Raw genomic sequence first — 23,018 nt, forward strand, 5'->3', positions numbered from 1 at the left:
TAAAAAAAAATTTCAGGCATGGTTTCGGTAATAGATTCACGACTGTTCGGAAGTTCACCGATGTACGCTGGCGCAAAGGCAGACTGAAAATATGCAATAAAGCGGCAGGCTTTATCACCATTAGTACTAACAAGGTCACCATCGACGTCTAAGTTTGGGATTCCGACTGGTTTTCGTCCGTTGTGTTTCAGAAACGTCCACAATTCCTTGGAATTACTACGCAGTTTAGAACCATTTACCATTTTATTCGTCCCCTCGAACTGAGAAAAAAAAAACATAAAAAAATTGAGGAGGAGCCCGGACCATCAAAAGCTTTGCCAGGCTTAAACCAATTAAAAATAAATAAAAACGAGCAGCAGCTCGAGATAAAAAAAAAAGCACTTTTTAAAAGCGATAGAAGGTATTAAAAACAAAAACAAAAAAACAAACAAACGAGGTCCATGTCTAAAGGTGGTCCACGCTGGTTTAAGAAGAAGTTTAGAATTCCGGTAAGTTTAGAACCAAGATTATTAAAGAAGTTATCCTTATGAGCTTTAATTTCAGTTTTTAGTGTACTGCCAAGGGCCCGCATTGACTGCAATACAGCAGGGCAACGATTCTTTTTATACGATTGAAGAAGGCGATGTTTTTTCCTGACAAGCCGTCTGATTTGTCGCGTGATCCATGGTTTGTCGCGGCGCCGCTTACCAGAAAGAAGTTTTGTTGGGATGTATTTATCAATTAGGCTGCCAAATTTATTTTGGAATACCTCCCAGAGGGAAATGCAGTCTAAACTCTGACTTAGAGTTATGAAATTGGGAAGGAAGGAAGCAAGTTCGTTATTCATTGATGTATAATCGCCCCTGAACAAAGACTTTCCTAGGGAGACCTTTTGGAATTAAATAAGGAAAATACCTAACATTAGCAACAACACAACTGTGATCACTTATTCCTGGTATGATAACAGTGCCGCGCACTACCAATGGTCGGTTACAGAAGAGTAAATCTAACACTGAAGATGAGTGCTGAGTTTCCCGAGTAGGCTTGGTGACGTACTGATATAGATCATTAGTTGCAATTAATTCACAAAATGCCAAAGACAATGAAGATTGATTCGTACGAAGAGGTTTGTAGTCAGCCCATTTGAAATCAGGCATATTGAAATCCCGGCCAAACAGAAAGTCATTTTTTAAGCCAAGCAAGAAATCAGACAGTGACCTGAAAATGTCAGGGTTGGTAGCGGAAGGGGGACGGTAGACGGAACCAATAGTCAGGTCCCTTCCATTGCTTAGGCGTAGGTTACACCACACTCATTCGCAGCCAACTAGGGGCGCTGTTATTGCTGAAGAGCGAAAGCATTCCTCAACTAGCAGAAATACCCCTCCACCAGCAAGTGTCGATCTCGACGATACACGTTATAACCAGTTGGGAAAACTTCCGGGCTCAGAACGGAATCATCCAGCCACGATTCAGTGCCAATTATAACATGAGGCTTAACGGAGGAAACATGGGCAGCAAATTCATCAGTTTTATTTTTTATACTCCTGCAATTCACGATGAGAATTGTCAATTCAAAATTTGATGATGCCGAAGGCGTAGAATGAAGAGATCAGGCTCATGCTGGTGAGCGGGCAGTTGCCTCCCTTTTTGCTATTCCCTAAGCTCAACAACTCGGTCTTGTTCACAATTATAGACAAAGCACTTTTTATTTACGAAAAGCTTATCAAATCGCAACTTTGAAGGAAAAGCCTGATCACGAGCGTATTGTGAAAGCTTGAAACGTGCCTTTCTAACCGCAGGCGTGAAGTCTTCGCGCAAGGCGAACTTAGTATCCTTGAGCCTAAAACCACATGATAGGATATTGTCCTTGTCATTATAACTGCAAAATTTAACGACAATTGGTCGGGTTTTGCCTTCAACAAAGCGACCTATTCGGTGAGCCCTTTCGATACTTTGAGAAGGAACATCTTGGATAAGAAAAGAGGAAAAGAAAGCGCGCTCATTTTTTTCAGATTCAGACCAACTCTCTGTTGCGGAATCTTTTAGACCTAGAATAAGCAGGTTATTTCTGAGGGACCTATTCGATACATCTTCAAAACAAGCCTTAAGATGCGCAATATCGCTGGATAAGGTGTCAACACAGGGTAATGCATTCGAAGTACGAGCATTTGCAGTCTGCCGTAAGGAATCCAAGTCGGTCTCTAGTGCAGAGACACTGCCCAGGAAGCCTTGCAAAGACGCACTTGTAGCGCTCTGCTGTTGTTTGAGCATGTGGAGTTCCTCAAGAAACTGCGTCTGACGTAGTTCTAGACGTTTCAATACTGCGTAAATCCCAGCAATAGCTTCGCTATGCGAACTGAACTGAGGAGCATCGTAATCGGGACCGGGGATGCTCTCAACGTCACCAGATAAAAACAGTAAAATTTGACATAGGAGGCCATGACCATACTTCCACATAGCAGCACACTTTTTCATACCACAAAGCAAGCCGTGGGACCACGACACCGCAATAATACATCGATTGGAACTGCAATAGCATACAGCGGGAAACCGGTAACCAACCTGAGCAAGAAACAGCGGTGAGCGCATGGCGGCTGCGATGTCGCGCCCCAGCTGGCTGGCTTGAAACTGACGAATATATAACCGCCCCTCGAAGATAGTCCTGCACGTGCATCCGTGTTGCCAGATAACCAGCGCAGTCGAAGCCAAACTGGGAGGCAGATGCAGAGGCGGGACGCAGCAACTTGCTATCGAAGCATCATCGACAACAATCGAGCTGAGGTTGAAATGGATAGGCGCATGCTTGAATGCTTCATCCAGTGATGATGGATCCACGGGAGACCAAGAGAAGAGGACGCAGGACAGCACCTGAACAAGAAACAGCGGTGAGCGCATGGCGGCTGCGATGTCGATGTCTAGCAGCGGTCATCGGGATGGTGAAAATTTTCAGAAATAGATATTCTTTCTGCACGCAATACTACTGGCTACTCAATCTAAAAAGAATTCATTATAGGCACAGCCGTAAACGCAAATGCGATATATTGATTTTTAGTGTGGCAGTGTGTGCATTTGCACTATCGTAAACAATATCGTTTCTTAAATGTTCACATCAGGAAAATTATTCCAGCCTTTGCAGCCCTTTATCTTTGATACTCTCCCTGGGGTCACGTTGAGTCTTACTACATGCGCTTCGATAGCCAAAGTTATGATTGCAGTGTGCACATACACTCTCTCCACATAACAGCAAGCAAACAGCTGCTGCTCCTCTTTGCCAAAAGCGTGCGTTTGATGCTAAACCTGTCAGCTTCAAAGCTGAAAATCATGTCTGAAAGTAAGCTGAAATGAATAAAACAAACAAACTCGCCCGCAACACGATTCATGCAACGCAACTCGAACGCGAATAGACACTAAAGGCGATTTAGACTTCAGTACACGTGATATATGATGTAACGTCACTGAAGAGTTTATAAATGAAGTCTGAGTTTTGCTGCTGCACACGGTACATCACGTTCCTTTGTATAGCTTTGTATAATGCCAGGGCTCGCGCCGCACAGTGGAAATTTCCATTGTCTGGCACACGTTCGTTGCGGTACTCCTGCAAATGTAGAAATCAGCGGTACGCCGTCACTCTTGTTGTGCTGCGTTCCTTGGCGCGCTTTCGTTGCTGAACTCCTGAAAATGTGGGTTTGGATGCACGGCGTCGCTCGTCGCGTGGCCTTCACACAGCATCTTGACTTTTTCCCGTGACGTTGTCAGGTGATATTTCCATAATCACATAATATTTATGACCTATGGTTCAGCACGTTTTAAGACCCAGATTGCGACCAATTAGTCAGCAATCTAGTAAATTAAGATATGTCCCCCCCGCTAAGCTCGTTTTGACACAATTTTGGGCATATGGCAGCACTTTTGTCGCAGAATTTGGGACCAATGACAGCACTTTTGCGAGACGCACGTCGTAACTTGTTCATAGCATTTTGTGTGGCTCAAAAAAGACACACTTAACAATGTATTTTTTCATGACTCGTAAATCGGGACTGAGAATGACAAATGCTCGTTACTTAAACTACAATGGTTTACACGATAATGACAATACCATGGCATAAACTGGCCATCTGATGACATCATATGACGCAGTGCATTTTCTTCTACGTTTTGCGGGCAGGATTAGTGTCAAAATAACCTACTTATGCTTTCGATAAATAAAGACAGGCTTATACAACATCTACGATGGAATTCTCAGCTAGAAGCATGCTTTTCCGCAGCCTCGAGAAAAAGAGTGGACCCGCCTACTACCTGAGCAAAGCCTTGCGCTTTCCCCGTGGCGGTACACTTTACCCAACTAATTCATCCATTCCACACTCACTAGAAACACAATGAAGGCGCGCAAGCACCCTTACGTGGCTTTTTTTTTTCATAATTGAAGGTCTTCCTCTGCAAAGTGAACAATGACCGGGAAAAATATTGTGTAGTAAACAATTCATTCAATGGTTTATGAAGTTTGAGTAACAAAACACAACAACTTATTGAAGAGGAAAAAATAGTATGAGAAACTCTAGGCTAAAATCTTGCATTTGGTTTCCTTCGCGCCAGGAGCGCCTTTAATTTTTAAAGACATTGGTTGAAGTTATAATTACGTAGAACAAACTATTTAAAATTGTTTATATTTTGTAATAATTATTAGATTTCTTCTGCCTAAAAGACAGCCTTTTCAGATTGAGAATGTTAAAATGTTAAGTGTATGTATCACCACCACAGGTTCCTTCGCAAGGAAGCCGTGCCTCATAAATTGCGCTTTTAAAAGGGAATCATTAGGCAAGTGTTCATCTATACACCTGAGCATAGTTATCACGGAGTCCCATCTGGCCCTTACATCTTGAGCTAGAATAAAAAGCGCGAAATGAAGATATAAATTTCTCCTCAATAAATTACTTCTTTGCTGACAAAGAAGCAAAACAGTCACCGCAACCATCTGAAGATGAGTTTTAAGAGAAACAGATTTTTATGTACTTGTCTTCAATACCACTTGTAGAATGAAGACGTGCGTGAAGTGCATCGAAATAAGTAAGGAGGATAAAGTGAAACAAATAATAAACATAGTCATTAATAGCAACTGTTTTTTGTGAGTATTTTTGATGTTAAGGATTAATGCAATCGATACTGGTGTTCGTGCCATTGTCGCGTTCATTGCGGCTCCTAGATGACATATAAGGTGTTTTGGCGCTGCCAAATAAAACTTAATCGTCCTTACTCAAACAACAACGCAAGGACGCGAGGAAAGGCGGATTGAAGTGAACTCGCAACATGGAAAAAAAGAAATCTGTTATAACCGTAAACCTGATCTCTCGGAATTAAAATGTCATAAAAACCTATTTTGATAATGCTGCAATTTTCTGGTTTAACCGCATCGCTATTCTGCATTCGAATCCCGGGGCTCTTAAGTAGGTGCTGTCTCTAGGAACGCCATTGCATTTTGTGTCCAGGCAGTCGTTCTAGAAAGTGTTAACCAACAAAACAGCAAACGCTGTAAGGTGTGTAGTAGTTTGAGGTCCATGCAGGTCGTTTTTCATCTAGAGTATGCACCCGTCAGCTTGTCAAATTGAAAATAGCTTGCCTAATCGGAACGGGCCTAAAGCAGGAGGAATTGACTATCAATATTTCTTTCTTCTCTGCTAAATTTAACTTTTCTTTCAAACAAAAACACATTAGCGAATTTCAACCTCCACCGTCAAGCAGGCTCCATGTCAACTCAAATGGCACGTGTTTTCGGCTTCCTTTGCGGATTCCCTTCACGTGCATGCAGTGTGTTGCAATACATACACTTATTCGCAACAGTCATAAGCTGCCACATAATGTGAAAGACTGCTCTACACAGTAAAGGACAGGTTCGTTCGGTCTTGGTTAAACCGGACATAGTCCGTTATATGAGCTCCATACGGAGTTCATCTATCCGGTTTCAGATTGATACCGGACCGGCATTTCTGCTTTCAGATGCCTATAGCAATAGTCCACCCAATAATAGCTCTATACCGTACTGGTGCGTCCGGATAGAGATAAATACCGGACATGGTCTGCCCGGTTCTACCGACATACTGAATATATTCTGTGTGATGTAAGCTCCATACTGAACTGGTCTGTTCAGTTGGAGCGTTATACCGGTTCGGTATAAGTCTGTTCAAACTTCATCCGGTCGCGTCACATTGGTATGTCATTGTACACGATTATACACGTTCGATAAAAACCAGGTTCGCTCGATAAGGATTTTTAAGGAACAAGCCTTTAATGACTCGTCGTTGTCCTCAGCAAGTGTCACGCTTTTGCGGCCGCTCTGATTGGCTGAGGTGAGGTTGACGTCATGGAGGTCTTGAGCAATAATCGGGCATCACCACTGTATGCGCGAATGCGTGGCTTACATGGCCTTATGGCAACCAATGATGATATTCTTATCAATGACTAATAATTTATTTATTGTCTAAGTAATGCGTATTCTAAATTATCAAACTAATGAATGACAGAAATAATTCTTATGATGCCTAATTAAGGACTAATTGATCACATTATCTGTTCACAATTGCTAAAGATCAATTACCAATAATGGCTAAATATTTCTCATAAATAATAATATTTGAATAACTAATTATGACTGTTTTAAATGCCTAATAATCTATTACTTAATAATGATCAATCAAATAATGACTAATAATGACTAATTAATGATCTAAATTTAGGTGTTTCTAGACATTGTGTAGACAATGCTTAGAACATTCTCGAAACTCGGCCCCACTTGGCAGCCTAATGCACTAGCAGAATATGAAACAGTAGTCGCTCACTTTATTCGTAGCAGCATTCATCGTTACATGCGCGACAGTTGCTTAGCAGAATGCGGAACTCAGGCTTTCGCCTTTCACTACTTCAGTCGCTAAAGTACCTCGTATTTTTTCAACGTGATGACTGTCGATTTCAGAGCGTCGGGGGTTTGCTTCACATGTTATATCGACCCAAGTTTGCAGCTCCTGTCTTTTTATGTTGACTTAGGATGTCGCACATTAAGCCTACCAATCAGTACCAAGCTATGTTACCTGTATACGGTCGCCCGCCAATACCTATGCCAGTGATTTTTGGTGCTGAGTGTCGATATTGACAACACTGGATTCTCTAAATAAAGGGTATTTATGCATATCGCGTTAAAAGAAGCTGGAGATTATGCAGGGAAAGCAACCTTGGTATTTAAAGCAGGGTCGCTTTGTGCCGTTCGCTAGAGAACAAAAAATCTAAATAGGAATGTTCAGCTAATATCTTATTCCTTTCCTTCTGAAATTACTTTTTAATTTCGAGATTTTGTATTCTATTGAATCATCTTGTCAAAATGTTTGCACCAAGCCGCCATTTACAGAATACGGCTATTTTTACCGGATTTCGTATACAGCCCCGTGAGGAAAAACATCAGGCCATAAATGGGCTGCTGACTCATCGTTCCAACACCGTGTGCTATAACGATATCCGCAACATTGAATGTTTTCCTCATTGTCAAAATAATATGAACCAGACATGGGAAAAGTGGCTGGTTGCTTTTAAAAGCGCTGAAAAATCAGCATAAATGGTACTTTTGCGCACACATTCAACTATTTTTCTTATAGACGACATGCAATATCGAAATTACGACATTTTAGGAAGGCATTAGTCAGAGGTAAATAATTTGTATTTTTATTATTTAACTTTACATAATGCCAAAAATACACCAGACTTGTCCATGCTTCTCTCTAATGGTTTGACAAGGCGGTGGATCTCGTCGTTTAAAATGCTTCAATACCGTAACCTTAGCTGGAAAACATCGCGTGTAGACATATATAGGTGCACCAGGAGTTATAAAGCTACTGTCTGAGCACAAAAGCAGGGTACTTGCCGACCGATGAAGCTATCTGGCGCCCATCGGGCAAAACCTCACCGTCAAAAACATTTGAGTATTTTGACTGCAGTGGTCTTGGAATGTATTCCATGACTGGACCCGAATAGAGTGCGTGTAGCACCATAGTTTTCGACCCCCATTACTTCGCACAACCTAGTGCAGTACAGCAATGGACGGTAGAAGTGCGAGACGATGACCAGCATAACTATACTGCATAAGAGCGCGGGAGTTCTCGATATAAACAGCCCAGAAGAAAGTCTTCTCGCGCTCAGCGACACATTTTTTTGCGGTGAAAAAAAGATCTGCTTCGGTACATTTATTGTACATAGCGACAGCTATGCGAAATAATAGTTCATACGCCAAACTGAATAGTGGTCTGGCAACACCCCAGCCGCAGCTTCCGGTCGCCATCTTGGTTCGGTCGAGTGGTAGCGTCGACGGCATGCCGTCAGCTTTGTGTGCTTTCTAGAACCCGGGGCAGATGTCATGAATATGTCGATAAGACTTATAGGAGCCACGTTTCATCCGCAGCGCTCATTGAACTGCTGATATGTCTCCGGTTGTAGGGATCCTTTCTCGTCTTTTAATGAGCAGCAGCAAGCTTTCTAACTCATTTTCTCCTTCGCTAGAAGTTCCGAGCTGACGATGACAGTAATCCGCACAGAGGGCGTAAAGAATGTTGGACACTGCGTAAAAAATTTCAGACTGCCGTTTTAATGCGTGCATTAGTCAGTGGCTCAATATTCACACATTATCATCAGTGGCTATTCTGAAGTGGGATATTAGCCTTATCGTAAGGTAGTGAGCGGTTATTTTACACTGTGCGCGCATTGTGTTAGCCGGAGCAACTGTCATTGCACTGCATTTTTTACCATCGTCACGGTCGAAATGTTGCCATCATGTCTAGGTTGGCTAACGTAAAAGGTCAGATAAAATTTAAGAAGCTCGGGATTACTAAAGAAAATGCAAATTTAATTGCTTTAGGAAACAAAATAATTCTGGCCGAAAAACAGAAGTGCGGGCTGATAAAGTCCTATAACAGACTGAGTGAACAGAAGCTTGGGAAGATATTGCACTGCACAGAATCTATGATCAAGCGAAAGGGTGACACCTCAAAGAGCTCAGGCCCGCGGAGTTGGGGTCACATGAAGTCCAGATTCTGTTCCGTGAGGTTGTCACCTGGTTCGTGTTGTTGATGAATCTACGACAGAGATAAATCACGCCCTTGTTGAAGCCTCCTTTTAACACATGTATATGTGAAGGTCGGAGGTATCCTGATATATATATTCGCAATGCGGGTGAACTTTATTTCGAACTGTCGACCACGTGTGGGGCTTTACCAAGAGTGGAAACAATAACAAATTCATAGGAATGGCCTTTCGTCTCCTGACTTATGGAAATGAGAAACAGTTGCAAGTTGAGCCGCTATTTTCTTTGTGAGCTCGTACGTTTTCCAACGTCGAAAGATATTCCGACGTCTACAACTTCTTGTCTGCGCTCTTTTTTGCATTTAGCTATGACGTTACAATGAGTCGTGGACCACTTCTCGTCTAGACTGGATCGCATCACACGGTCAATTTATGGCGTCATTTCACCCCTTATCTACCACTGTTTGTACCATTGACTGTCACTATCTTATCAGTGATAATATGAGTAAATCTATCTAAGCACTCACGTCTGACTACCGCTAATTTTCGAACTACTTTTCATTGGTTTAAGCTACAAGTCTTTTCTATCTTTTCTCTTTATAATTATATTATCGGTCAGTGCTACATTGGTAACTGTCTAACTTGTATATATCTTATGAATATATTTATATGTGGATGTATATTCCCTTCGAGTTATATTGTGAGTCTTACCCAACTATCTTATTTCCATTGTTATGATTATTTAGTCATCTATACGTAGTATTGCTTTAAATTTGTTTGAGCGGAATGTATTTGCGCCTGCGCTACGCTCTACTCGCGAGCGTGAGCACTGCTGCGTATGCACCTAACGCTCAGATGGGAGCCTGCAAACGGGCTGGCGCCCCTGGTCAGGCTTGTACGCCGTCTTGGCTGTGCGTGGAGCGGGCCGACGGGAGACTGAGTTGCAGGTGTAGGGCCTGCGTGTTGGGCCGCCACCCGGCTTCGAAAAAATAACAAATTTCTATAAACCCAGCGAATGCCTTCCATTTTATATGCAAAATGATTTCGCTCAAAAACACTGCTTTGCAGTGAGGCAGAAAATCGAGCAGTTTTTTACGTTTAGTGTGAGCACTAATTGTGAACTTCAGCCACATCTTTGATTACTCATCACACTTCATTTAATGTGCACTTAATTCTCATTTTTGAATCATCATTATAAATGTTCGATAGGTTCTTTCCTCAGCACCATTGTTGGCTAGGCCATGAATGCTCAGCCGCTCAGCTCACAAGTCGTGGAGCCTTCTGTGGATCCCAGTACCTCTCAACCGAAATCTTGCAGCTACGCTCCGGACGAATCTTGGTCCTGGACGAATCCACTGTACCAGGATGCAACATCATGACCAATATCACCATGTTCCGGCCGCCGTCTCCTCAGCTGGTGCTGCTTCCCCAACTAGTGTGCTTCTTGGAACCGTGGCTTCTACCGGCAGTGATCACAGTCACGCGTCTCAGGCTACACCGTGAGGTTAGCCAACCTGGCTTATAACCACCCGGCAGCGTGATCCTCCCGTTTTTCCTGGCCTCTCTGGGCATGGCGTTGAAAATTGATTTGAGCAGTATGAGGATGCTGGCGCCTACACCGCTCAAACGCTGGAACAAACCTTTTGAGTGTCGGCTTCTTCTTGAGACACGTAACGAAGACCTGCCTTGTCAGCCATCAGGCCGCCATTCCTAACTAGACTCAATTTACCATTCAGCTTCGACAGTGCTTTGGAACGGTGACCAACAGCCCCGCAGCTTAAAAACAGAAATTAGACATTCGTTTGCGGCTTCCCCGGGAAGAGTTTCACGCCATATATTAAGGACGTACAAGCACATTGTCGACAGTGTGAACACTACAAAGCCTGAAGCCCACCGGGTCCACCATTTTCTAAAAGGAATAGACAGTTTCACCTTTTAAACTCTCGCCGCTAACCATCCATTTTCTGTTGCGAACATTTGTAAAACCTTCCATCGCTTAGAAGGGCTTCAGTCACGCCTTCTCGTGAACACCTGGGACAATCATTTTTGCCGAAACGCCGACCTCTGCGTCATGATTTCATCCATCATCAAAGGTCTCGATAGTTTTCTCGAACTATACGTCTTATTTTCACCTGTGCTTCCGTAATTTCGCTTCATTTGCGTCCCCTCTACATCGGCTGCTTCAAACCGGCGTACCTCGTAATTGAACACTCACTGCTAGACTGCTTTTGGGAGAATGAAGCTACTTCTGACGTCAGATCCCGTTCTACGCCATTTTGATGAGTCTTCTCCAACTATATTTCACACCGATGCTAGTGGCCGCTACATTAGCGCTATGTTACTACAACAAGACTTATCCATTGAAAGGTTGTCGTTTACGCCATCCGCTGGCTAACTACGGCTGGGCAGACCTACCCTACACTCCAAACACAGTAACCTGTAATGTAACTTTTGGACGTCAGTAACCTATGTAGCAAAGGTTAAAAGTGATCAGTTTTGTCGTGTTAGCCCAGGCAGGGGGGGCGCCGTTGCACCCGCGCCGGAACGCTGCCAGAGAAAGCAGTCCAGACACTGAGCTCCCAAGCGACGAAATGAACCCACGTTTATTCTCGCACTCCGCTTTTATACACTTGCGCCACACTTGCGCCACAGATACACTAGCGCCACTATCGCAGTCGCAGCTGCCAGCCAAGCCAAGCCAAACCAAAACAGATGATAACAGCACATCCCCCTTTTCAAGCACTATTAACTTTACATGCATACACTTCAAAATAACATTGGAACACACCCAAGAAAACACGACAGAACACAGTCACTCCAGCATCAGTCGTCCACGCCCAGCCTTATGGGTTTGCGAACAACTCTTCCAAATCTGGTCGTAGTTACAATTCTAGCTTGAGAATCGCCACCGTCAGTCTCCGTCTGAGTTAGAGGCACCAAAGCTTCCGGAGCTTCGTCAAATTGGTTGTCTACTCCAGTTACCAATCCGGCCCTGCTGGGCTGTTCCTGACTATCCGGAAATTCGTAGTTCCCGCTCTCTACCCGGTCTTTTTGGGAAACGGTTAAGCATTCTCCTGTTTCGACGGACTTCAACCCCGTTTTCCGTTTGAACACGGTATGAACGCGGCTGTGGTGCTGCTCCGAGCACTGTACCTTTGGTACGGAGATCAGTCACCCACACCACATCACCTGCTTCCAGCTTTGGGAGATTTTTAGACCGGTGACGTCGGTCGAAGTGGCGGCTTTGCTCCTTTCTGACTTTACGGTCCGTGGCTTCCGCTTCTTGCAGACAGCATTGTCCCTGATTTCGGTGCGAAGGCAGCATTGGGACTCTCGTCCTAAGCCTTCTACCCATCAGTATCTCCGCTGGGCTGACGTTCAAAACACCAGGCGTGGTCCTATAAGCCAGCAAGGCTAAGTAAGGGTCGTCCGATTTTAGAATGAGATTCTTAACCGTCTTTACCATACGTTCGACTTCCCCGTTTCCCTGGGGGTGCCTCGGACTCGAGGTGACATGACGGAAGCCATACAGTTTTGCAAATTTCTCGAAATCGGCACTGACAAATTTGGGACCATTGTCGGTCACCACACACTCGGGAATGCCATGTCTCGCAAAAATGCTTTTCATTCGGCTTATCACGGCAGCAGACTTTGTTGACGGAAGAATGGCAATCTCTGGGAATCGCGAAAGATAGTCTACTACGACAAGATATTGCCGTCCCTGAATTTGAAACAGATCGACCCCTACTCTCTCCCAAGGAAAAGAGAGCGTTGGCGATGCAATCATCGGTTCGATCTGTTCTGGCGCATGCATCGCGCAAACGCTGCACTGTTTCACGAATGACGCTATCTCAGTGCTAAGTCCCGGCCACCAGACAGAACCTTTAGCCACACTACGGCATCGCGAGATGCCTTGGTGACCGTCATGCAGTTTGCTTAGCGCTTCCTTGCGAAGGGTCTGAGGAATGATAAGGCTCTACCTTTGAGCAGAAACCCGTTCACCAAAGTAATGCATGCACGTTCCTGCCAGTATGGCAGAAGATAACAGGGAACATTTTGTTTCCTGGGCCACCCTCTTTTGCACACTGTGCGCAAGCTTCGACACACTTCGTCTTTTGCTTGACCTTCTTTTTCTCTTTTCAAGAAATCGTCGCCTGTTTCTAAACCCAGTAAACAAGCTTTCGAGTAAGCGGTTACCTCTGAGACAGGTAAACAGCTTTCCGCTTTCGTACGAGCTAACGGCGAACGTGAAAGAGTATCAGCAGTGGTTAGCGATTTGCCTGGTACATATAATACAGAAAAACTGTATCGCATCAGGCGCAGACGAAAACGTTGAATTCTTGGCGGCATAGCATCGATTGCCATGTGACCCAACAGCGACACCAAGGGCTTGTGGTCAGTTTCAAAAACAACTTCCAGACCACTTATATACTCATCAAACCTTTCCGCTGCCCACGTCAACGCCAGTGCCTCCTTTTCGATCTGGGAGTACCGTTGCTCGGTTTTGGTGAGCGAACGAGAAGCGAATGCAACTGGTCTACGTTGCCCGTCTTTTTGCTTTTGAAACAAAACTGCTCCCAGACCGAAACACGATGCGTCAGCTGAAAGAGTGGTTTGTAGCGAAGCGTCGTACAAAGCCATGCATTGCGCTGAACAAATGAGCTCTTTGAGTTCTTGGAACGCTTTTTCCTGATTGCTGTCCCAGACCCAGTCCCTATCCTTGTGCAAAAGAATACGCATGGGAGCAGACACTTGGGCTAAATGTGGCAGGAAGCGGCCCAAATGATTCGCAATGCCCAAAATGCTTCTAAGCTCAGTAACGTTTCTGGGTGCTCTCAAATCTTTTATAGCACTGACCTTCGCTGGATCAGGATGAATACCTTCCTCATTCAAAATGTGACCCAAAAAACGCACTTGCCTAACCCCGAATAAGCATTTCTCTTTGTTTAATGTCACAATTGCCCTTGCTAGGCGTGTGATCACGTTACTTAAACGCTCATCGTGTTGAGCTTTGCTTTCGCCAAACACTAGGACATCGTCCATGAGATTAACGACCCCCGGCAGGCCCCCTAGTATCTCAGACATTCTTTTTTGGAAGTACTCCGGAGCGGAGGTAATTCCAAAGGGTAGTCGCGTGAAACAGTATCTACCGAAGGGTGTTAAGAACGTGGTTAGCTCTTCCGAGTCTTTACTAAGTCGCACCTGGTAGAAGCCTGAGTTGGCATCGAGCTTTGAAAACCATTTCGCTCCCGACAGTGACCCTAGAGCTTGATCCACAGTTGGTAACGTAAATCGCTCTCGAACTACGCATTTGTTCAATTTAGTGAGGTCTACGCAAACTCTCAGGTCGCCTGAGGGTTTCACTACCGGAACTATTCCGGCGTACCATTCGGTGGGCCCATCCACTTTCCAGATTATGCGTATACCGCTCCATTTTATCTATTTCGCGCTTCAGGGACTCCCTCAGGGGAATTGGTACCCTGCGTGGAGCGCTTATGGCATGCGGGATAGCGCCAGCTTGTAGCCTGATGGTGTACTGCCCTGGCATCGTACCTAGACCGCGGAACATTTCTGGAAAACGCGTCTCGTACTGCAGGTTTCCCGAGTCGACCGCGTCTGCAAATTTCACGATACCTAAGACCTCAAGTGCAGGTAATCCTAGAAGGACGTCGCGTAACGGACTGACAACGTAGCATGTTTGACACACAGTTTTCTCTTTCCATGCGATCTCTGCTACGAATTTGCCTAGTACGTTAAGCTTACTGCCTCCTGCACCTCGCAAGATTTCATCGGTTTTTACCAGTCGGGACGGTAATCCCGGACACGTTGATGGTAATACTGACACTTCAGCACCTGAGTCAACCTTTGCAAAAATGGGCACAGAATTAATGCGCACCTGAACAAATCGCGCTTTTCTGCATGCATCTATTGATCCCACGAAAGTCTCTCCAGTTTCCTGCTTGACCGCTGAGACGCGTAGCTCTCCAGTTTCCTGGATGACCGCTGAGACGCGTACCTTTCGTTGAGCGGAAGCCGTTGCTTTCTTCAAGCAGGCCTTTGCGAAATGTCTCTTCTTGCCACAGTGGAGACACTTGGCAGCTCTGGCTGGGCACATTGTCCTGGGGTGGGCGTCGCCACTGCAGAAAGGACACCGCACCTCCGGCGTTCGTTGCCCATGCAGACGTCCCTTGTGCCTCTGTTGAACCACCGCGTCCACATTGGGGTCCTGGTCACAAATTTCCGATGACTGATGGCTGTGTTGTCCTCGTAGAGTACTTTGCTGCTGTTGGACGCTTTCCTTTAGGCGAGCCTTCGACAGCGCCGAAGCCAGCGTGAGCTGAGAATCCATTTGCAAAGCTTCCGAGAGCTTTGCGTCGCGGAGCCCGACAACCAGTCTGTCTCGGATCATTCGTTCTTTTAGTTCACCGTAGTCGCAACGTTCCGCCAAGCCGTGTAGCGCAGTGACAAACTGGTCTACCGACTCTGCTGGCATTTGTACGCGTCTGTGAAAATAGGCGCTTTCGTACACGATGTTCCTCTCTTTTACAAAGTGCCCGTCGAACTTTTTCTTTACGGTTTCATAGTTCTTGGCGTCTTCGTCAGATAGTGAAAACGTCTTGAATATGTCACGAGCTTGCCTCCCCATTGTGTACAACAGCGTTCGTACCTGAGCCTCCCCGGAGCATTCGTTGAGTCCCGTTGCATATCGGAAGTCGTCGAAATGTTCGATCCACGCCGGACACTCTGACGTGCGATCAAAGTCCAGCGGTGGCGGTTGCTGCAGTCCATGCAGCCGCATTGAAGGCGTCTTCGACATCGTGGATGTAAGGTGCCTGGCTCAGTGCGAAGATTCTTGACCATCTGACATGTCGTAGACGGCCACTTCTGACACCATGTCGTGTTAGCCCAGGCAGGGGGGGCGCCGTTGCACCGGCGCCGGAACGCTGCCAGAGAAAGCAGTCCAGACACCGAGCTCCCAAGCGACGAAATGAACCGCCGTTTATTCTCGCACTCCGCTTTTATACACTTGCGCCACACTTGCGCCACAGATACACTAGCGCCACTATCGCAGTCGCAGCTGCCAGCCAAGCCAAGCCAAACCAAAACAGATGATAACAGCACATTCATGTTTTGGGCATGTTTTATTTATTTTTGCACAGACTAAAGGTTACAACGGTCAATATTCAACCGTTTCAAAGGTTACTATCAAATTATTGCCAAGTAACCTTTGCACAGTAACCTATGAGCAGCATGGTAACCTATGCGCCGACAAGACGGAAGATATGCCCATAGAGACACGCATGTGCACACACGCGGTGCGTCACCTACTTTTTTGAAAAGCACCGCATTTGCCGAATGGTTGGCTACGTTGCGCGCGGTGGTCTGGACGACGGGAAAGCCCGAACGTTACAGCGCTGTGACGGCTGCGCCGTTGCGCAGTCAGTTCAAGTGCTTCAAAGTTCTCAAGAGCTACGCCGTTTACTGGTGGCGTTTCTTATGTGCATTGTTTGGTGTGATATAAAAGTACTTGGGCTTGTGTAGGTACTAAATAATCGGAAATGACGCTGAGCAGGAAGAGGCATGAGGTGTGCATCGCGGCAGCTGCAACGAACCGTCATGTGGCTGTCAGCGGTACGTTATTGCTCTTCGGATGTCTTCGCACCTAGCACAATTTTTGACTGCTACAGCAAGTGTTCAATCCTTCACGGGAGAATCATGGATTTGAGTGTCTTTTTTTGCATCTAAAACACAGTAAAGACTGACATAGCCTTCGTTTATTCGTGGCTTTTCAAAACCTGTATTTTATCTGCTCATTTGTAAAGTTCGTGCTGTAACTCACGTCTTACCTACACTAGGTTCAATAACTTTCTACCAGCAGATGAATTACTTATCACGAGAGAATTGCTGTTGATGAGTTTATTTATCTGTGATATTGGTTCGGGTCGGCGGCTCAGGTCCTTAGGTGCAATCTATAAATGGCACAGATTAGTAATTCACCGCTAATTTTGCCCATTCGCATGCGTGTGCGCGCTTGTGTTCTCGATTAAAATTCTGCAACTTTGCACATCTTTTAACTCCTTGTCGATTGTCCTTTTCGCCGTAAACGTACTGCACTACAGCCATGAACGTCGAAAGAAAAATGTGAGTCTGTGGCTGTACCCAGCTATTGTCCGTGCTTTACGCAATATGTCAGACAGCCTGATGTTTAAGTGTAGTACTGACGGACGGCATGCAGCGACACTGTATACCGTAACAAAATTGCACGCTTCTTGCGAATTGATTCCTTCGTGTGTTTTATTTCGCATCCTGCCTAGGTGGTTTAGAATAAGAGAGTGTAATTTATGAAGTGCAATTGCATGCTTGCTCGAATGGCTAGGTGGGTTGAATACACAAATGCCTAAAAAAAATGCGAACAAAACGCAAAACAAGCGCTTCAAGGCGTAGGATATTATTTCAGCGAGCACGATATTGTTTAACCAAAACTATTACACCTCTACTTTAATGCTTAATATGAAATTTCATGTAAAGAAAAGCTATGTGTGTAACGCAACCAGGCGAGCGTTTACCTGTAGTGGATAGGATGGGCAGAGTCAAGTGGTATCTGTTACCACCCAGCAGACTCGTACTTATGCCCACAAGTGATTATTGATTTTTTTTTCCTTTCTACCCAATTGCTCTTCTTTCACGTTATCTGATTTCACGTTATCGGCCATCCCAAAACATAAGCTCGTTGAGGCCCCGGAGACGCATTAATATAATTCAACGCTGATTAGTTGTATTTCAAACGCAATCGTTGAAATACAGAAAGGCTAAAAGCAAAATATAGAAACAACCATCACTGCATGTCGTCGTCTTTTTTTTGGTGATGCACATGCATATAGGCGGTCGAAAGATTGGGCCACATCATCTGGCATAAAATATCAGCGAGCACATTTTGCTGGTTCTCTGTTGCGACGCAGGTTTTCGGATTCGTATAACTGGTCTCCACTGGTAATTTGAAGCCTCGTGAAAAAGATGAGAGATATGGCTAGCAGTTGACCGCTTCGAGACAGACTGTTTGTACCAGGTTCTCATTTCACATCTGACTTCTCAGTTGGCCGAATAGCCTTAAACATGAGCTCGGCGAACTTTCTCAACTTATAAGTCTGGCTGCTGACCCACCTTCGCTTGCTTACCAGTCGCATTTTCGCTAGTTTTCCGGTTGGCATGAAAAGAAAAACGAAATCTTATAGGCATCTTGGAGTGCCCGCCAGTCCGTAAGAGTTGCGTATACACTCTTGCAAGCTTGCAAGTTGTACAATTTATAAGCGAGCACACGCCGCCAGTTAAAGGGAAGCTGCTTCGTATCCTGGCTTTTGATGATGAAAAACTCAATGGTTTATGAAAAATCATATCCTTGTAAAACATATTGTGTTCTGTGTACCATGCTTACCTCTGGTGAGAATATAAGCCATGCTTTGAGTATGAATTGTTGCTCACTGACTCTAATTTAACATTACACAGATCCCACTGCCGGAAGAGCTGCAAGTGATCGCACCTCGTATATACCTGTGCTTAACACACTTGCGTTTACGCTGGAAGTAGTAAAGAAGTGATCTCGATCAACAGCGACCACCGAGGGCGTGACCTCATCTTCTGCTTGGTGAGGTATGCATAAAAATCCTCGACTATACGCCATTTTGCGCCATACTCATTCTGCTGCAGAAGATTGCCCTGCCAGACACTGTAGTGCCACATGGGCTGCTGACGAACCGACTTAAGGGCCTGTTCCTGCTCTTGAAAAAGAATCTATTCTAAATTTCTAGAAAGAATATTTTTTATTGTTCACTTTCTAATATGTGGTAGGATATTTTCTACAGCTAAATCCTTCGATTTTTTTTTACTGCAGTACACAAGTTCATATACCTATGCTAGTGTTGTCAAGCTTATAGCACTGTTATTGTTACAGATTATTGCTCACGTTATTGTGCATATTTGATAATAAAGCGACTGGAGGAATCACGAAGGGCTTTTATTTACATATTATAGCAAGTTATGCTGAATTTGTTGATGTTACGCACCCCTGAAGCTCTTAGGTACAGGAATGTCTGTGTGCTGTTTAGCCAAGATGTTTAAAACGATTGATTTTTGTTTAGGCTTGATTGCTGCAGCAAGTTTTAAAAGAACTTATGTTATCTGCACTGCTTCTATCCTCTTTCTTTATCTCTTATTGTAGCCATTTTAATCTTTCTTTTAAGAAGTATGTTAAAATGTGATCACAATATGACCTTATCTGATATTAGCATTTATATTTTGTGCCTGTTGTATCCCTTACACAATGTCAAGTTGCCTTGGCACTTAGTCTTGAATAAATAGGCTTCTGTTTTCTTCAGTTAAGTACTAAAATTACAGTGCCTATTGTTTTATTTACATTGAAGTAAGAGTGATATGCTGTAGACAAGCTCCTTTCGAAGCAAGACTTCGTCTGAGCTTCCTTTATTGAGTTGCTTATTAAACGTGATTCTGTTTGGAATGCCAATAGTAATACTGTAATATGGGCTCATATTTCAGTGCCTTGCATTCTCATTTATTCTGATATTTTTTTTTTGCAAAGCGTGTGCAAAAATGGCGCCTTGAACATACCTGCATCGGTTACATTCCTTAGTTTTTCCTTAATGTACGCACTATTTGGAAACTTTTGTTGTTTTGTATTTCCTATAGTCTTGGAAATATTCAAGTCCAGGAACAATTTAGCTACCATACCGATATTTGTCATTTTTTTCTTCCTAAAGCAATCTCTTGTTTGTACAATTTTTGGTCCAGTAAAAATAGAAATCCAGCACACCTCTGTATTTCATCACCGTCAGTAAGTTGCAAGAATATGTTTACCATATTTAGGCCAGCCACTGTGGCGTACAAAGGTTACATATTTTGGAGCTTGTAACCTAAGCCTAACTCAAAGATGTATACCTTTGCAAAGGTTTCAACGCTAAAAAATTGCGTAACCTATGCATAAAAAGAAGTAACCTTTGCCATTTGTAACTTTTACAAAGGTTAAAAGTGGAAAGGTTACAGTGTGTAACCTTTAAAGTATAGGTATTCTTCAACGTGAAAATGTGCACCTTTACAATGGTTGCCCAACGGTTATCGTGTTTAGAGCGATATCCCCGAACCATGCAGAGTGTCTTGTAATTGTAAGGCCTCTTCAAAAAGTTCGCCCTTACCTCTACGGTCGGCATATTATGGTAGTTACTGACCACCACGCTTTGTGCTAGCTCTCATTCCTGAAACATTTAACAAGGCGGCCCGGGCGCTAGCATATCCCACTTCAAGAATTCCGCTTGACAATAGCAAACAAATCCGGCAAGAAGCACCTTGATGCCAATGTCCTCTCTCGTTTCTCCTTTGTCTCCAAATCACCTAGTACTTCTCTGAGTAATTCCTTCCCCCAGGATGTGCATACCGCGCAGATTGCCGCCTTGGCTGACATCGAACGTGATCTGTCTTCCGCTCAGCAAGCGTACTCGTACTCTCGCACGATAATCAATCGGGTCAAAGGTCCTTCGCTACCTCCAAATTCTCAACTGCGCCGTCAGCTTTCAACATTAAAATGCAATGTGGACTGCTATGTTGGCATAGTCACCACCCTTTGGGTAAACCGTCGGTGCCTGTTGTTGCCAGTTCTTTTCGCCATCAGATCTTGCACGCTTTCCACTGCGATCCGTGTGGTGGTCATCTTTCCTACAACACCTACGACAGAATCAAGTGCCGCTTTTTCTGGCCCGGTCTGTCAAAGAGTGTTGCCAAGTATGTGCCTCTTCTGTGGCATGTCAATGCCGTAAAGGGTCGAAATGAGACCCTGCAGGCTTACTTCAACCCCTTCCCTGTCATTTTACTCCTTTTGAAGTTGTAGGCATTGCCCTAAACAGCCCTTACTTTCACGGCGGGAAACTGTTGGACTGTAACAGCTGTGGATCACCTTACTTGTTACTGGGTTACTGTCGATGTTCAAAATGAAGACGCTGTTTTTTCTTTGCTTGTTCGGTATGAGTTCGGTGAGCGTGTGTTCAATCCTGACATTGCTTAGCCGGTGTTCGACGAAGGTGAGTCCCTTCCTGACCAGGGTGCACAGGCCTCTGCCGTCGGGCGGGCCCGCGTGCACCCTGTAGCCGGAGAGGGACGGCTTGTCCGTTAGTGTTTCTTGGAGGAGGAGCACGTCGGGCTTGCGAGCCGCGTGCTCGATGTACTGCTGGACGACTGCCTTCTTCTTGACGAAGCTGCGGCAGTTCCACTGCCACACTGTTATGCCTGTGAAGTTGGAGGCCATGATTGTCCGATTCGGAGTTCTCCGTTTTGCTGCGCTTGGTTGACTTGATGCTGTACTGGCGCGAACGTTGGGTTGCTTAGTATTAGTTGCACGCTTCTTTCCAGATTGTTGAGCCTACTGACGTTCTCCGTTTGGAAGGCTTCGATGGCTTGCTTCATCGATTTGATCATATCCTCGAGGCTGTTGAGTTTGGCCTCGACGTTGTTGTTGCTGCTGTCGGTGCTGCAGTTGCTCATGTTGTTCTTGGTCTTGCGCGATTCGACGGCCCTTTTCTTCGTTGCCGGCTCCTTGTCTGCGTCGGCCGTAGTTGCTTCGGCCTTGTTGTTGCCGCTCGGGCTGGATCTTTGCTGTTCGACGTTGCGGAGGGCGTTGCGGATCTGCGCGATTTCCTTGGTGAGGTTGTTGATGGTGGCTCGCAGGGTCGCGTTCTCCTTTTTTAGGGCCTCGTTGATCTCTCGTTCCTTGGTTGAAGCGTTGTCTTCTGTCTTGGCGCTGTAGCTCGGATTTGTCTTCATGATACCTTGTGCGGCGTTGCCCCAACCGACTCTCTCACGCGACAGTGATCCTTGGGTTTTCGTTTTTCGCGCGTCTCTGCTCTGGCTCCTGCAGCTGCTATTTCTCGACTGCGCGCGGTCTCTCGATGGCGTTCTTGACTTATGGGCAGCTGGCTTGTCAAGTGGTGGGAAATCGCTCTCCGACGGCAGCTGATGGCTGACCTTTCGGTGCTCCCACTGACGCTTGCGAACGACGTAGGGAACCTTGTATCTGGCTTTACATTCTCTGTCGGCGGTTGGGTGAGCGCCTCCGCAAAGTTTGCATTTTGGTGTACATTTGTGGTCATCTTTTGGGTTCGCTTGGCCGCAGCCCCTGCAGATCCGGTTGGTTGGCGTCGGGCACACGTCCTTGCAATGCCCGACCCGACCATACTGGTGGCAGACGTCAATTTGCTTTCTGTACAGGTGGCACGGTATGAGCGTGACACCATATCGGACAAAGTTCGGTACCTTGGGTCCTCTGAAGGCTACTATGATCGTGGTCGTGTTGCTGATTCTTTTGGCGCCTACGGCGAGTGGGTTTCTGTCGTTTACAATGTTGCTGTCGAGATCTTCGGCTTTCTTGTCGACAGAGATGCCTCGGAATATGCCCTTCACGGTGTCGTACGGCGCCATGCGGTACGCGCTGGCTTCGAAGGTCTTGTCTTGAATGTATATAGCTTGAATTCTTGTGTAGCGGACGGCGTTTTCTTCCTTGGGCGTGCTGATTACCATTATATTTTGTTACGCGTTCGGGCGGATCGTGTCCGATGCGTTCTCTTCGTTCGTGATCTTGGCCGCGGCGAGAATGGCCGCAGCGACGGTCGTAGTGCCGATCTTAGTGATGTCGAGCCCCCTCGCGGTCTGATTACGATCTTGTTTTCCTCCAGCGGCATGGCTGGCATTCTCGCTGCCTTGATGGCCGAGGCTCTGAAGTTCGTATTTCTTTTCGCTTTCTTGCTTACTTGGTTGTCGGTGCCGGCGAGCTTTGCGTCGAGGTCTCGTTGACGGAGTCTTGACATGCGTTCCCCCGCGAGCGTCCATCCATGGCCGCGGTGGAATTCCTCGGGTGAAATTTCTAAGCCTTGAACTTGAACGGTCATCGGAGAGTCGGAGATCGTTGCCAGAACGGACGTTTCCTCCAT

General features: G+C 45.4%; 1 pseudogene; it reads right to left on the reverse strand.

Annotated features, from left to right (window-relative positions):
* Nucleotides 1-21,315: 21,315 nt before the first annotated feature.
* LOC146193316 (uncharacterized) lies at nt 21,316-23,018 on the reverse strand (annotated as a pseudogene).

This window comes from Amblyomma maculatum, chromosome 4 (genome assembly GCF_055883805.1).
Source record: "Amblyomma maculatum isolate TAMU_Amacu chromosome 4, ASM5588380v1, whole genome shotgun sequence".
NCBI classification, from domain to species: domain Eukaryota; kingdom Metazoa; phylum Arthropoda; class Arachnida; order Ixodida; family Ixodidae; genus Amblyomma; species Amblyomma maculatum.